The sequence below is a fragment of the Schistocerca nitens genome, chromosome 9 (genome assembly GCF_023898315.1).
Source record: "Schistocerca nitens isolate TAMUIC-IGC-003100 chromosome 9, iqSchNite1.1, whole genome shotgun sequence".
Taxonomy (NCBI): Eukaryota; Metazoa; Arthropoda; class Insecta; order Orthoptera; family Acrididae; genus Schistocerca; species Schistocerca nitens.
In genome coordinates this window covers 273,833,254-273,849,777 of record NC_064622.1, presented here as the reverse complement: position 1 = coordinate 273,849,777, position 16,524 = coordinate 273,833,254, and positions in this window count along the sequence as shown.

Genomic DNA, 16,524 nt, shown 5'->3' with positions numbered 1-16,524 from the left:
AAGTCGTGGAATGAGCATACAAACTTATCTGCGACGCTGATTAAACAGAGAAACGTTTGTGCATAAATATCACCACGAAAAATTACGTTCTCATAATACAAGACAACGACCGTAGAAAGAGAAAGTATTCGATAGTGTTAGATTATAAGATCAGGAGTAAACTCGCGCAGCCTGTCACATCTTTAAAGTATTTAGCAGTAATACTGCTAAGCGACAAGAAACTCGATAAAAATATTAAATAAGTAGCGGGGAAAGCGAATGGGAAAACTTAGATTTGTAAGGGTTTCGCCAAATCAGGGGACACTGCATAAAAGACGCTAACGTGAGTAATTCGTTCAAATGGTTCAAATGGCTCTGAGCACTATGGGACTTAACATTTGAGGTCATCAGTCCCCTAGAACTTAGAACTACTTAAACCTAACTAACCTAAGGACATCACACACATCCATGCCCGAGGCAGGATTCGAACCTGCGACCGTAGCGGTCGCGTGGTTCCAGACTGAAGCGCCTAGAACCGCTCGGTCACAGCGGCCGGCGAGTAATTCGTGGTTCACCAATAAACCCTCGAGTCTGTAAAGAATCGAACTCCCACGTGTAAAACAGCTCCAAACGTATGGTTATTCTACAAGTGAGTTAACTTGTAAAATATTTGACGTTGGACCTGTAAGCGAGAAAAGGTTTGAAATTATGTTTGAAGTTTGTTGGAAGTCGCTAAGTGCTCTGATTATTAGACACTGGAAGAGTACAGTGTGGGTAATTTGCACTCCATAAACGATTAACTTTTGTCCTTACATCATTTTGTGGGGGAGTGTCAGCGAGAAACAACTTCATAAAGGTTTGAAATTATGTTTAAAGCTGGTTGAAAGTCGCTAAGTGTTCTCGTTCTCAAATATCAGATGAATACAGGGTGTGTGGAAATTTTCATTACAAACTGCTAGTACTTTTAGGGGGGGGGGGGGGTGAGTACATAATATTTTGAATAGGAACTCATGTCCGGAAACGTACCTTTTCCGTTTTACAACAGTTTGAAAACGTGTTTGCTGGGTAGGTATGCAACAAGGTAACCATCATGGAGGGGGGGGGGGGGGGGTCTTTACGTCGGGTCGGCTGAAATCATTTGACTTCTAACCTACCTTTCTGACCTGGTTTGAGTCTCATTCGTGTGTATGTGAGTGTTAGAGCGACATGTTTGATTACAAGTTGCAAGATCCCTTAGCTTCTAAACTGGTACTGTTATTACTCAGCTTAGCCGCAAGTCCGTGGAGGGTGGTGTATGTGACGTACAGTATAACTGATCAGCATTTCCACCCGGAATTTGCGAATGTAAGTCGGACTTTCCGTGATCCGCCTTGGTGGGTCGTGTCGTCGGATTTCCTCCTACCTGAGCGCGGTGCAGCTCTCGTAAATGTCGTCCCATGCAGATTCTTCATTGGCGCATTGGATGTGTCTGTCGGTGGAAGCTAATTACCTCAAATTGCTGTCGATCAACTTTGGGGTATTTATTTAATCTAAATTAACATTCAGAATGCCGTAATATCACTTTTATTCCTATTAGATCAATAAAGAAACACTCATGTCACAAACTACTCGTCAGCGAGAGCATGGCTACCATAGAACAAGACAGGAAGAGCTCTTAACGCCGACTGCCGACTTTGGCGCGCAGTCCGTATCTCTTACTAGTTTCGTCACCGTTCGTGGATTTCCGATCAAGTTCGTACTTACTAAGATATGCATTTGTTAATGAACGGGTGTGAATTTTAACGAGGCAAAATTATGATAAATAGTTTTAAACATCCAGAGGCCACTCCTAGTATTCATGTTGTCATAAATGACTTTAATTATTAAATATAAATAAACAGAATCGGTGACTTTGGCGCCAAGATGGCGGTACTTCCCGTCATGTACATTTCCCAGGCTGACACTTGTTGCTAAGGTCCAGCGCCGAGCCCCACCCCACTACGCGCGACATATGGTCGCTTTGTGACCTAGCCAGCCAGCGTGGGAAATAGAGATGGGTCGAACTCGTTCATTCCCGTGAACTACTTCATTCATTTCACTCTTTGCCGTGAAGCGTTCAAATGAAGTAGTTCGTTCATGAAGTACAGAAGCCTGGCGAAGTTGCCCAGTTCGCCGCTCAGCCGCGGCTGCGCTCGCTTCGCCTCGCTCGTACAATAAAGCTTCATAATTTTACCAACATATGGCCGAACTATGCAGTAACGTGCACGCAACGTTTTACGCTCTTACAGCGTCTGAGTTAACTTAAATAGAGCATGGTCGAGTGGGACAAAGGAAAGATAAACAGAGGAGCCTGTCACATATAAAGAAGGTATTACATTTAATCTTGCTCGACATTTTCTCATGAAGCGCCCAAAAAAGTCTTTATCTGCCAAATTAAACATTATTTGTTGTATTCATGGACTGAAAACTAGGGCTACCAACGAATTGCAGTCCAATTTTATGTTCCTTTTAAAACTTAATCCAAAATAGAATGAGTATGTTTACCACTGTCACAAAGTCTATATATCTACGTTAAGTAATTATTCAGAAGTTTTCCTGTAGATTTTATTTTTGTTGAGAGTAATAGCCCTCCAGATTCAAAACGTAAACTGTCACCTGTAGTCACTGGTACGATTTCACGTAAAATACCTCTTTCAGTGTTATTAACAAACCTCTTATTTTCATGTTGGCTGTGCGTGCTCACACAGCCAGCCTCTTTGTTTGTATCTTTAATATTCATTTGTCTGCAAGCGCTGCCAACGGTAGGCTACCCGTAGACGCGAAGTTTAACTGCACAAATAGTCACGGGTAATGATGTCAGCACTGTAGGAAGCAGCTGACGCTACATTCTCTACGCCCCTCACCTCCCCAGCCACTCGTAAACCTGTCGTTCCCCACAAACACCGCGCGATTCCTCCACAGGCAGTAGAGGGAGAACTGAAGTGAAGGGAGAAAGAGTGACGTAGCGCCGGTGTAGTGGGAGAGGGAGAGGGGGGAGAGAGTGAGTGAACTAGAAAAAAGTGTGGAGTGTGCTATCTGTGAAGAGTTTGAAGTACCAGTTCATTGAAATTGAGTGGTTAGTTCACACTTCACTGGAGCGAAGCGTTCATTTGAACGACTCATTCACGAGCTCCCCATCACTAGTGGGAAATGCTCTCCGACTCATGGCCGGCTACGGACTACAGCACTTCCTAACTATCGCGAATACCTCAATAAGAGACAATAATTTATTAAAATTGGTAAAAATGTCTTCCTCGCGTAAGAGGCACCTTACAAATTCGCAGACGATACCGACATGATCCTTCTGAATGGCGAAGCTCACGGTAATGGAAGAGCTGCTCGTCGCCGTTTATTAAGATCGCTCTCCACAACGTCCGACTTCATCGCATAACCTTTTCGCTACAATTGCACAACATCTTACGGAAAGCAGACTTTCGCCATCAGCAGACGTGACTGTGGTGCTCCAGGGAGACGCCACGCACCCATATTGGAAGAGATGGTACTGCATCACGTTGAAGAGAACCGGTCGATAGGTACAAGAGCAGTTTCTTTAGCTATTAATGAGTGGATTTGTAAAACAAATGATGTGCTGAGACACACACAATTAATTACTTGTAAAAGTGGTAGTGTTTCCAAGATTTTTTTTTTTTTCAAATGGTTGTAGCACGGAAACAGAACGCTTCCGAACATGTTCCAGTTCAGAATATTGTCTACTCACTTCCCTCTACAAGTCATAGAAGTTTGTAATCGGATTTTCCGAACCCCCTTTATAGTAGGGGAATTTCCGTGTAGCGAGCTAGACTGCATTGAGACATATACACAGTTTCTGACTGTAATGTTTGACTTATTGTGTTCATTCTTGAGTATACTCATTAGAGCATGACAGCATTTAAATTTTATTAAATTCGGTCAACAACTGTACGAAATACTGAAAATCAAATTTCTGAAGGCTATGGAAGCTGTTAGATGGGCAACCTGCGGTGGGCTTTGGCGACTGTGTCCCGGGTTAGCCATTATATACAGGGTAATCCATTGATAGTGACCGGCCAAATATCTCACGAAATAAGCATCAAACCAAAAAACTACACAGAACGAAATTCGTCTAGCTTGAAGGAGGAAACCAGATGGCGCTATGGTTGGCCCGCTAGACGGCGCTGCCATAGGCCAAACGGATATCAACTGCGTTTTTTTTTAAATAGGAACCCCCATTTTTATTACATATTCGTGTAGTACGTAAAGAAACATAAATGGTTTAGTTGGACCACTTTTTTCGCTTTGTGATAGATGGCACTGTAATAGTCACAAACGTATAAGTACGTGGTATCAGCCGGCCGAAGTGGCCGCGCGGTTCTGGCGCTGCAGTCTGGAACCGCGAGACCGCTACGGTCGCAGGTTCGAATCCTGCCTCGGGCATGGATGTGTGTGATGTCCTTAGGTTAGTTAGGTTTAACTAGTTCTAAGTTCTAGGGGACTAATGACCTCAGCAGTTGAGTCCCATAGTGCTCAGAGCCATTTGAACCATTTTGAACGTGGTATCACGTAACATTCCGCCAGTGCGGACGGTATTTGCTTCGTGATACATTACCTGTGTTAAAATGGACCGTTTACCAATTGCGGAAAAGGTCGATATCGTGTTGATGTATGGCTATTGTCATCAAAATGCCGAACGGGCGTGTGCTCTGTATGCTGCTCGGTATCCTGGACGACATCATCCAAGTGTCCGGACCGTTCGCCGGATAGTTACGTTATTTAAGGAAACAGGAAGTGTTAAGCCACATATGAAACGTCAGCCACGACCTGCAACAAACGATGATGCCCAAGTAGGTGTTTTAGCTGCTGTCGCGGCTAATCCGCACATCGGTAGCACACAAATTGCACGAGAATCGGGAATCTCAAAAACGTCGGTGTTGAGAATGCTACATCAACATCGATTGCAGCCGTACCATATTTCTATGCACCAGGAATTGCATGGCGACGACTTTGACGTCGTGTATTGTTCTGCCACTGGGCAAAAGAGAAATTACGGGACGATGACAGATTTTTTGCACGCGTTCTATTAAGCGACGAAACGTCATTCACCAACAGCGGTAACGTAAACCGGCATAATATGCACTACTGGGCAACGGAAACTCCACGATGGCTGCTACAAGTGGAACATCAGCGACCTTGGCGGGTTAATGTATGGTGCGGCATTATTCGAGGAAGGTTAATTGTCCACCATTGTATCGAAGCTAATCTATGCAATGTATGCTGATTTTCTACATAATGTTCTACCGATGTTACTACAAGATGTTTCACTGCATGACAGAATGGCGATGTACTTCCAACATGATGGATGTCCGGCACATAACTCGCTTGCGGTTGAAGCGGTATTGAATAGCATATTTCATGACAGGTAGATTGCTCGTCGAAGCTCCATACTATGGCCCGCACGTTCACCGGATCTGACGTCTCCGGATTTCTTTCTGTGGGGAAAGTTGAAGGATATTTGCTATCGTGATTTACAGACAACGCCTGACAACATATATCAGCACATTGTCAATGCATGTGCGAACATTACGGAAGGCGAACTACTTGCTGTTGAGAGGAATGTCGTTACACGTATTGCCAAATGCATTGAGGTTGACGGACACCATTTTAAGCATTTATTGCATTACTGTGGTATTTACAGGTAATAACGCTGTAATAGCATGCGTTCTCAGAAATGATACGTTTACAAAGGTACATGTATCACATTGGAACAACCGAAATGAAATGTTCAAACGTACCTACATTCTGTATTTTAATTTTAAAAATCTACCTGTTACCAACTGTTCTTCTAAAATTGTCAGCCATATGTTTGTGACTATTACAGCGCCATCTATCACAAAGGGAAAAAGGGTCCAACTAAAACATTCATATTTCTTTACGTACAACACGAATATGTAATAAAAAATGGAGGTTCCTATTTTAAAAAAACGCCGTTGATATTCCTTTGACCCATGGCAGCACCATCTTGCGGGCCAACCATAGTGCCATCTGGTTTCCCCCTTCAAGCTAGACAAGTTTCGTTCTTTGTAGTTTTCTCGTTTGACGCTTATTTCGTGAGATATTTGGCCCGGTCACGATCAATGGACCACCCTGTATAGCCTGCGCTGGATACTGTGGCCGATGCGTAGTGACCAGTTTTCGCCCAAAGCGCTGGACAAGTTAATTCGTTTGTTCGGAAGGGTAGGCCGACAGTGTCATCCATTCGGATCGGTCGGCGGTAACAGATTCGAGGCGCACACCCTGCAATCTATCTCAAACGATTTTACGGAAACTATTCGGTAATTTTTTTTGCTTACAGCTTTATATGTCAGGCTCTTGACGACATGCCCATCGTTTCGTTATTATGGTCATAGTTACTGTGATATTTACGTGGAACTAAGAAACTGCACGAATTTCGAAAAGGTATGTAACGAAATTTTTCCCGAGGGCATGCAGCTTTACTGTATGATTAAATGATGATGGCGTCCTCTTGGGTAAAATATTACGGAGGTAAAATAGTCCCCCATTCGGATCTCCGGGCGGGGACTACTCAAGAGGATGTCGTTATCAGGAGAAAGAAAACTGGCGTTCTACGGATCGGAGCGTGGAATGTCAGGTCCCTTAATCGGGCAGGTAGGTTAGAAAATTTGAAAAGGGAAATGGATAGGTTAAAGTTAGATATAGTGGGAATTAGTGAAGTTCGGTGGCAGGAGGAACAAGACTTTTGGTCAGGTGACTACAGGGTTATAAACACAAAGTCAAATAGGGGTAATGCAGGAGTAGGTTTAATAATGAATAGGAAAATAGGAACGCGGGTAAGCTACTACAAACAGCTTAGTGAACGCATTATTGTGGCCAAGATAGATACGAAGCCCACACCTACTACAGTAGTACAAGTTTATATGCCAACTAGCTCTGCAGATGACGAAGAAATTGAAGAAATGTATGATGAAATAAAAGAAATTCTTCAGATAGTGAAGGGAGACGAAAATTTAATAGTCATGGGTGACTGGAATTCGAGTGTAGGAAAAGGGAGAGAAGGAAACGTAGTAGGAGAATATGGATTGGGGCTAAGAAATGAAAGAGGAAGCCGCCTTGTAGAATTTTGCACAGAGCACAACTTAATCATAGCTAACACTTGGTTTAAGAATCATGATAGAAGGTTGTATACATGGAAGAACCCTGGAGATACTAAAAGGTATCAGATAGATTATATAATGGTAAGACAGAGATTTAGGAACCAGGTTTTAAATTGTAAGACATTTCCAGGGGCAGATGTGGACTCTGACCACAATCTATTGGTTATGACCTGTAGATTAAAACTGAAGAAACTGCAAAAAGGTGGGAATTTAAGGAGATGGGACCTGGATAAACTGAAAGAACCAGAGGTTGTACAGAGTTTCAGGGAGAGCATAAGGGAACAATTGACAGGAATGAGGGAAAGAAATACAGTAGAAGAAGAATGGGTAGCTTTGAGGGATGAAGTAGTGAAGGCAGCAGTGGATCAAGTGGGTAAAAAGACGAGGGCTAGTAGAAATCCTTGGGTAACAAAAGAAATATTGAATTTAATTGATGAAAGGAGAAAATATAAAAATGCAGTAAATGAAGCAGGCAAAAAGGAATACAAACGTCTCAAAAATGAGATCGACAGGAAGTGCAAAATGGCTAAGCAGGGATGGCTAGAGGACAAATGTAAGGATGTAGAGGCTTGTCTCACTAGGGGTAAGATAGATACTGCCTACAGGAAAATTAAAGACCTTTGGAGAGAAGAGAACCACTTGTATGAACATCAAGAGCTCAGATGGAAACCCAATTCTAAGCAAAGAAGGGAAATCAGAAAGGTGGAAGGAGTATATAGAGGGTCTATACAAGGGTGATGTACTTGAGGACAATATTATGGAAATGGAAGAGGATGTAGATGAAGATGAAATGGGAGATACGATACTGCGTGAAGAGTTTGACAGAGCACTGAAAGACCTGAGTCGAAACAAGGCCCCCGGAGTAGACAACATTCCATTGGAACTACTGACGGCCTTGGGAGAGCCATTCCTGACAAAACTCTACCATCTGGTGAGCAAGATGTATGAAACAGGCGTAATACCCTCAGACTTCAAGAAGAATATAATAATTCCAATCCCAAAGAAAGCAGGTGTTGACATATGTGAGAATTACCGAACAATCAGTTTAATAAGCCACAGCTGCAAAATACTAACACGAATTCTTTACAGACGAATGGAAAAACTAGTAGAAGCCGACCTCGGGGAAGATCAGTTTGGATTCCGTAGAAATACTGGAACACGTGAGGCAATACTGACCTTACGACTTATCTTAGAAGAAAGATTAAGGAAAGGCAAACCTACGTTTCTAGCATTTGTAGACTTAGAGAAAGCTTTTGACAATGTTGACTGGAATACTCTCTTTCAAATTCTAAAGGTGGCAGGGGTAAAATACAGGGAGCGAAAGACTATTTACAATTTGTACAGAAACCAGATGGCAGTTATAAGAGTCGAGGGACATGAAAGGGAAGCAGTGGTTGGGAAGGGAGTAAGACAGGGTTGTAGCCTCTCCCCGATGTTATTCAATCTGTATATTGAGCAAGCAGTAAAGGAAACAAAAGAAAAATTCGGAGTAGGTATTAAAATCCATGGAGAAGAAATAAAAACTTTGAGGTTCGCCGATGACATTGTAATTCTGTCAGAGACAGCAAAGGACTTGGAAGAGCAGTTGAACGAAATGGATGGTGTCTTGAAGGGAGGATATAAGATGAACATCAACAAAAGCAAAACGAGGATAATGGAATGTAGTCGAATTAAGTTGGGTAATGCTGAGGGTATTAGACTAGGAAATGAGACACTTAAAGTAGCAAAGGAGTTTTGCTATTTGGGGAGCAAAATAACTGATGATGGTCGAAGTAGAGAGGATATAAAATGTAGACTGGCAATGGCAAGGAAATCGTTTCTGAAGAAGAGAAATTTGTTAACATCGAGTATAGATTTAAGTGTCAGGAAGTCATTTCTGAAAGTATTTGTATGGAGTGTAGCCATGTATGGAAGTGAAACATGGACGGTAAATAGTTTGGACAAGAAGAGAATAGAAGCTTTCGAAATGTGGTGCTACAGAAGAATGCTGAAGATTAGATGGGTAGATCACGTAACTAATGAGGAGGTACTGAATAGGATTGGGGAGAAGAGGAGTTTGTGGCACAACTTGACCAGAAGAAGGGATCGGATGATAGGACATGTTCTGAGGCATCAAGGGATCACCAATTTAGTATTGGAGGGCAGCGTGGCGGGTAAAAATCGTAGAGGGAGACCAAGAGATGAATACACTTAGCAGATTCAGAAGGATGTAGGTTGCAGTAGGTACTGGGAAATGAAGAAGCTTGCACAGGATAGAGTAGCATGGAGAGCTGCATCAAACCAGTCTCAGGACTGAAGACCACAACAACAACAACATGTAACGAAAAATGGCGATCGCTGTGATTTTGCATTTGGTGCGTATTGCATAATGTGTTGCAGCGTATGAAATTTACCTAACATATTGAATTTTTTTTAAGATTTGTCTGGAGGTCCCTGTCACCAATCTCGAGAAAACTGATCTGACGTAGCACACTCAACTGCGATTGCGCCGCGCCAGCGATAAAGCCTGAGTGAAATATCCACAACACTACTCATATTTCATAAATGGTGTGTGATATCGAAATGAGATTTTAGCAAATAATAGCATGCAAAGAGGAGATTGTTTTGCGATGTGGTTATTAGGCAAAACTTCACTATCTACCATGTTTTTCCACTAACTATAGACTTTTTTTGATGAAAGTATGCAATTTTTGAGGGACATCGAGAAGCTGGTGAAATGAGAAATTCTATGTATTTTGGAACAACATAAGTGAAGACATTACACGTTTATTTTGTACCGAGAATGTGCATTTTCATAAGCCAGTGGCCTCAAGTTGCCACAGTTTCTCACTCAATAAACTTAACAAACAGCTTCTTTCAGAATTCTTTTACAACAGCGTCTGCACAACACATTAGTGAGATGAGTCTGTGTAAATTTCACTGTGTTTTGGCAAAAGAAGCAAATTTTAATATGGGAACCAGAGAAATGTGTAGGTTTTACTCAAAATTCGCCACTCATAACACTTCTCCGAAAGTTAAAAATGCTTACAAAACCATGTGAAAATACTAACCAAAGCAGAGGTGACAGTAGATCTTTTTGAATGGCCACCATGCAAATGTGGGCCATATTCTACTTTCGTATGTAGTTGGCTGAATTATATCATGGAGACGTCAGGAAGTTTCGGATCTCCGTATGCTACCTGAGATTATGTCGATAACAGCGATGGAGGAACATTAGCAGCGATACTTATTGCTTTAGATGATAGATAAATTACGTTATTCCTCTGTAGCATTTCAGCGTAGAGCCTACGCTTCCACGTACCACAAAGGCCATAGCCACCGCCATTGTTAAAGTTGTTGCATATTCTCAGTTCAAAGGCTTCATCGATGACAGAATCCCAGTAGGTAGATTCATGGGGAAAGACTTTCACTTTGTCAAACGTAATCGCGTGTTTGTAGTGAGTCTGTGTTCGGCAACGGTAGATGTGTGAAAATTGCGACATTTAATGTTCTTCCATCACAGTCAGCAATGTACTTCGGCTAACTACATAACCAAGGGAGGAACCAGTTTCACACCAACTTTACTGGGAAGTCGTTTCAAAATGACGTGTACTTTCAGAATGAATTTTTCATTGTGCAGAAGAGTGTGCGCTGATATGAATCTTTCTGGCGTATTGTAAACTGTGTGCAAGAGTTCTACTTTTCCCCGCGAAAATGCAAAGGTCCCGAGTTCGAGCCTCGATCCGGGACACGAGTGCCTGGCAGGAAGTTTCATACTAGTGCACACTCCGCTGCAGAGTGAAAAATTCATTCCGGTAACATCTCCCAGTTGTGACTATATCTCTGCAATATCCTTTTTTCCAGGAGTGCTAGTCCTGCAAGTTTCGTAGGAGGATTTCTGTGAAGTTATGGAGTGTAGGAGAGGAGGTACTGGCGGAAGTAAAGATGCGTGGATGATGGGTCGGGATGATGGGTCGTGAGTCGTGCTCTGGTAGCTCAGTCGGTCGTGCACGTGCCCACGAAAGGCAAAGGTCCTGAGTTTGAGTCTCAGTTTTACCCTGCCAGGAGTTTTACGTGTACTTTTCGAGCACAGTTTTCGACTGCTATAGAGTGTCGTGGTCGCATCTAGTTCTACGGAAATAATGTGTGTGAAGGGAAAAAGTTAGGTAGGATAAGGGCTAGGGTTTCACTTGAAGCTAACTTGATAGTGACGAGGTCTCCCCTGTGATGATAAATGCAATGTGGTCGTGTTGCAACAGCGCCAGCACGTATGAAATGTTTTTGTAAGAGAAAAACTGATGTCATTTGATGCTTACACTTAAATGTCATTTAATGACATTTCGGTTGTGAAAACTTTCAGAAGATCCTAAGATGAAAGACAATTGTTAAAAGTTCTGTGAGTTAACGTGTTTCATTTTGACGTCAGTTGAGAAGGAAAAGCATATATTTAATATGTGGATAAACCATTAAGTCTTCTGTCGTTATAAGGAAAAGCTAGCGTCATTTGAAGCTTTACAATTAAATTTTTTAATGACATGCTGGCTGTAAAAGTTTTCAGAAGATCCTAAGCTGAAAGACAACTTTCAGGCGTTGTGTGAGCTCAGAGGCTTCATTTTGATGTCAGTTCAGAAGGAAAAGCATGTATTTAATACATGGATAAATCATAAAGTCTTCTGTCGTCTTCTAATTAATAATACTTTGTCCACTGGTCATTCGTGGTACAAAACACATTTTATATATGTCTTCTAGGTATATTTAAAGAATATTATGTGCTCTTCATACCTGAGTAATGAAATACTGTATTAGTAGTTATACTCCAGAAATGCATATAACTGCTTTAGCAGAAAAAGAAACAAACCATTTTGTTGCAAAGTATACATTTCAGTCTGATTATAAAACGAAAGTTGTCACATAACTCTAGTAAGTTACTTTATATGTATTTGCTAGTGAATATATGAAACTACTTTTATCAGCTCATCATTTATCACATTTGTTATCATGTTATTTCCACAATTTTCGTAATTAATATGTACATGGCTTAGAGACTATTCCTGTAATTTGTTCATCCATATTTCCTGGCATGTTCACAAAATCGGACAAACACACTCCTGAGAGAGAGCACACTTATAGATATATATCATCTGATATTACAGTGCACATTTCTTTTAAAATAATAAGAAAGTCTCAGAATGTTTGACAAACTTGAAGGTGTACAAAAAGTTAATGTAGCAGGACCTGGACATACTCCTTTTCACTTTACTGTGATGAATTAACACAACTTCTGTCTCTCATCTTAGGATTTCATCTTATACTTTTGTCTTGGGATTTTCATCAGGCTTTTACCAACATTATGTCATTAACTGACATTTAGATCATACCAAGAGGACGTGTCTATGAGAACCATGTGTCCATAGCACTAAAGAAAAACGTCGAAATCCAATATGGCGTCTCCATAGCTATTCATTTGTCAGTTGCTATCAAGTTTTGCGGTCACATCATGTGTTCTGAAAGACATGCCGTTTTGACATTATCTCCCAGTAAGCTTTGAGTGACACCAGCTTCTACCTCACAGCTTATTATAATGTACATTACATCAGAAGGAGCGATAGAGAACCATGGGGAGGATGAGGTTGAGACGGTATATCCCAGAAATGGTGACGAGAAGCTTCAAAAACAGATGCGGCCATGCTCCCATGCTCGTAGTTCTTGCTGTGACGTTAGGAGCTGGCGCGGCTGAGCTGGGAGTGTGTTTTAACAGCTGAGGTGGTGGTTTACTTGAGCCAGGGAAGGCCCAGTAGCCACATAAGTTGATCCCTGATAGCTGCACTGCCTGGGTACAGCAGCTTTGCAGACTTACCTCAGCCAGTAACGTAACGCATTTTTGTAAACATGTTTATGGCAACGCCCCACTGTTGCCACATCACTTTACGCATCTACTACAGCCATAGATGTTTTGCAATTGAAATATGGCAACAGCCCTGCAACTTGTCAGGGAACTTCTTACGCCATCTCGACTATAATCTCGCACTGTCATCAGTAGATGGCGCCATCCTTTGAGGCCAGTGATCGGCGGACGTTCTGAGTCTTTTAGGCCACAAGTCAGATAGACGCCAGCTCTGGCCGCGTGATCGGAAAGAGCAGGTCTTTAGTGTGAAACAAAGAAGAGTAACAGCCATCGCCGACTTGATTGGACGGAACAGGTATCATATAAGACAAAATCTGTTACAAACTGAATCCAACTGGTGGTGAGAAATCAGTAAAATGCTTACAAAGACAAAATTCAGACTTGTGCATTGGGTGAAGACATGCCCTCGATACAAAATGTAGTTTTTAAGTTACGTAGTGTTAAATGTTTTATGTATACAATGATTTTCAATATCCCAATAAGGCCTTAAGCGATTCTTACAAACGTAGTATTAATGGATAAGTCTCAGTGAGCACTATTGAACTGACATTTAGATTTTTTAGTAAATACCACACATCTTGAATTACAGGCCAGAATGTACAATCTGTGCATTCAGACCTGAATTTTCTTGTAAATAAGATATGGAAAGTTGAAAGTAGCAGCAGAATTACTAATTAGATATAACTGGGAATGTATAAGTGTAATTCGTTTTAAATACTTAATTTTGCTAATAACATAACAATACAAAGTGGCATGAATGTGGACAAAACCATTTTTTGTGATCAAACTATTTAAGTTGTAGAAAACCTACATGTAAGTTCCATCTCATTCATTATACATGAAGTTTTAATTATCCTAGTCAATAATTACGTGATAAAAATTTTCTCCAACTATTATAGCATGAATTAAATGAAACTGTATGGTTCCAGAGACCTTTACAAGTCTCACACATCTGTGATGTATATATACAGACTGAAATGATGAATGAAAATTTTTACTAAGACCTGAACTCAGGTCTCTTGGTTGCTAGGCAGAGACCTTTCCACATCTCAAACCTCTGTAATGTGTATATGCAGACTAAAGCGCTGAATGGAAATTTGTACTAAGGCCAGTATTCATACCCAGGTCTCCTGCTCACTAGGCAAATGCACTAACAATTATGCCAGGCATAGTAGCTTTGCTCAAATGCACAGCTCACTTGGTATTCCCCCTAAACATTTTGAGACTTGTAAAGGACTCTGGAAACATGTAGTTTCATTTGATTAAAGTACCTGTTCCTGGGTTTCAGTCAGGATTCTCCATTTCATGTGGTGCTAAGGTGCTTTTCCAATACAGATGGACAGCATCTCCAATGCTGTTCATGGTTAGGGGGAATACCAGGTGGGCTGAAGTGTGAATGAGAATTTGGACTGAGAGTGTGGCATGCTATAGTAGTTTATGCAGTTGTGCAAAGCCGCTGTGCCTGGGTGGTGTGGCGGTTAGTTCACTTGTCTAGTGCGCAGGACACCTAGGTTTGAATACCAGCTTTGGTATGAATGTAGTCATTCATCACTTCAGTCTGCATTTATATGTCCTATATGTTTGAGTCTTGAAAACATCTCTGGAATCATATAGTTTCATTTGATTCATGCTATAATAGCTGGAGGAAATTGTAATCACCTAATTATTGACTAGGAAAATAACTTCATATGTAATTAATGAAACGAAACTTCCTGTGATATGGTTATAAAAGCTTTCTTGGGAATTGTGTACGACAGAATATTTGTCATGTTACCCATGATGAAAATCTATTAGAGTTGTTAAGCAACAAACATAGCTGATATCTTTGAGGATATTCACAGTGAAATTTAAATTAGTAATGTTAATAAACAATCACAAGAGTAAGTACCAAGAAACAAAAGGGGAAGAAGAGTCGAAATGTCCAATATATTGGATAATGATAAAGAAAATATTACGTAAATTGAAGTGTAGGGGAGGAAAGGAAAGGGAAGGAACTAATAATATCAGCTCCATTGGGACTTGTTCTGTGGAAATAGCGGCGATGAGGGAAAACGTTTGCTGGACTGTGACTGTAACCTGGGATCTCCTGCTTACTAGACAGTTGCCACCCAGACACAATGTTTGCTGCAAATGTGTAGACTATCTTGGCACGCTCCCCGGCTGATCCACACTCCCATCTAAAGGCAACTATCAGCAGTCCCCATCCACATCCTCCATGCTCACTAATTTTGGATTCCCACTGGAGGATGAATGTAAATGTGCATCCGCAATAAAGGTTGTGAATTCATTGCCCATCCAGGCAAATCGATTATATATAAATTCATGGTGTATGTTCTTCGAGACATGACCAAAACAGTGCAGTCCGCAGTCATGATACATCATATGTAAATTCGAGGTAAAGAGGGAAGAAAGGAAAGAAAAGTAAAGAAAAGAGAATGAACTAATGATATCAGCTGCATTGTGACTTTTCATGTGGAATCAGCAGCTGTGAGTGAAAATTTGTTCCGGACCAAGACTCAAACGTGAATTTTCCTGCTTGAAAGGCTGTTGCAGTAACCACTGCACCAGCAAGACACAGTGTTTATTGCAAATGGGTGGCCTATCTCAGATGATACAATTGCTGAGTGGTTCAAAGAAAACTTGCAAACACATACCCAAGTCATACAATTATAGTTGGTGGTGACTTTAATTTACACTCAGCATGTTGGCGAATGTTTAAATGTGGAGATATACATAAAACATTATCCAAAGTTGTGCTAACTGCATTAATAGTAGATGGATGTGAAAGCCTACGTGACCCTTAGCAACAAATAATCCTGAGCTAATAACGAGCTTCAAAACAGCAACAGGGAGCACTGAACACAGGGTTTTCGTTGTGAGACTGAATATTGTAACCCCAAAATCTTCCAAAACTAAATGAAAAATATACCTATTCAAAAGAGTAGATAAAAATTCTCATGACACCTTCCTGATAGACATTCTCGACTCCTTCCAAATTAACAATGTAAATGTTAACCAGATGTGGCTTGAATTCAAAGAAATGTTATCGACAGCAATTGAGAGATTTATACCAAATAAATTAACAAACGACGGTGCCGATTCCCCCCTGGTATACAAAATGGATCAGAACACTGTTGCAGAAACAAAGAAAAATGCACGCCAAATTTAAACGAATGCAAAATCTTAAGGATTGTCAATCTTTTACAGAAGCTCGAAATTTAGTGCGGACATCAAGGCGAGATGCTTAGAATAGTTCCCGCAACGAAATTTTTACTCGAAACCTGGCAGAAAATTCAAAAATATTCTGGTCATATGTAAAGTATGCTAGCACCAAGACACAATCAGTGCCTTATCTGCACGATAGCATTGGACGATAGCACTGGAAATACTATCGACGACAGTGCTGCCAAAGCAGAGTTACTATACACAGCCTTCTGAAATTTCTTTACCAAAGAAGATGAAGTAAGTATTCCAGAATTCGAATCAAGAATAGCT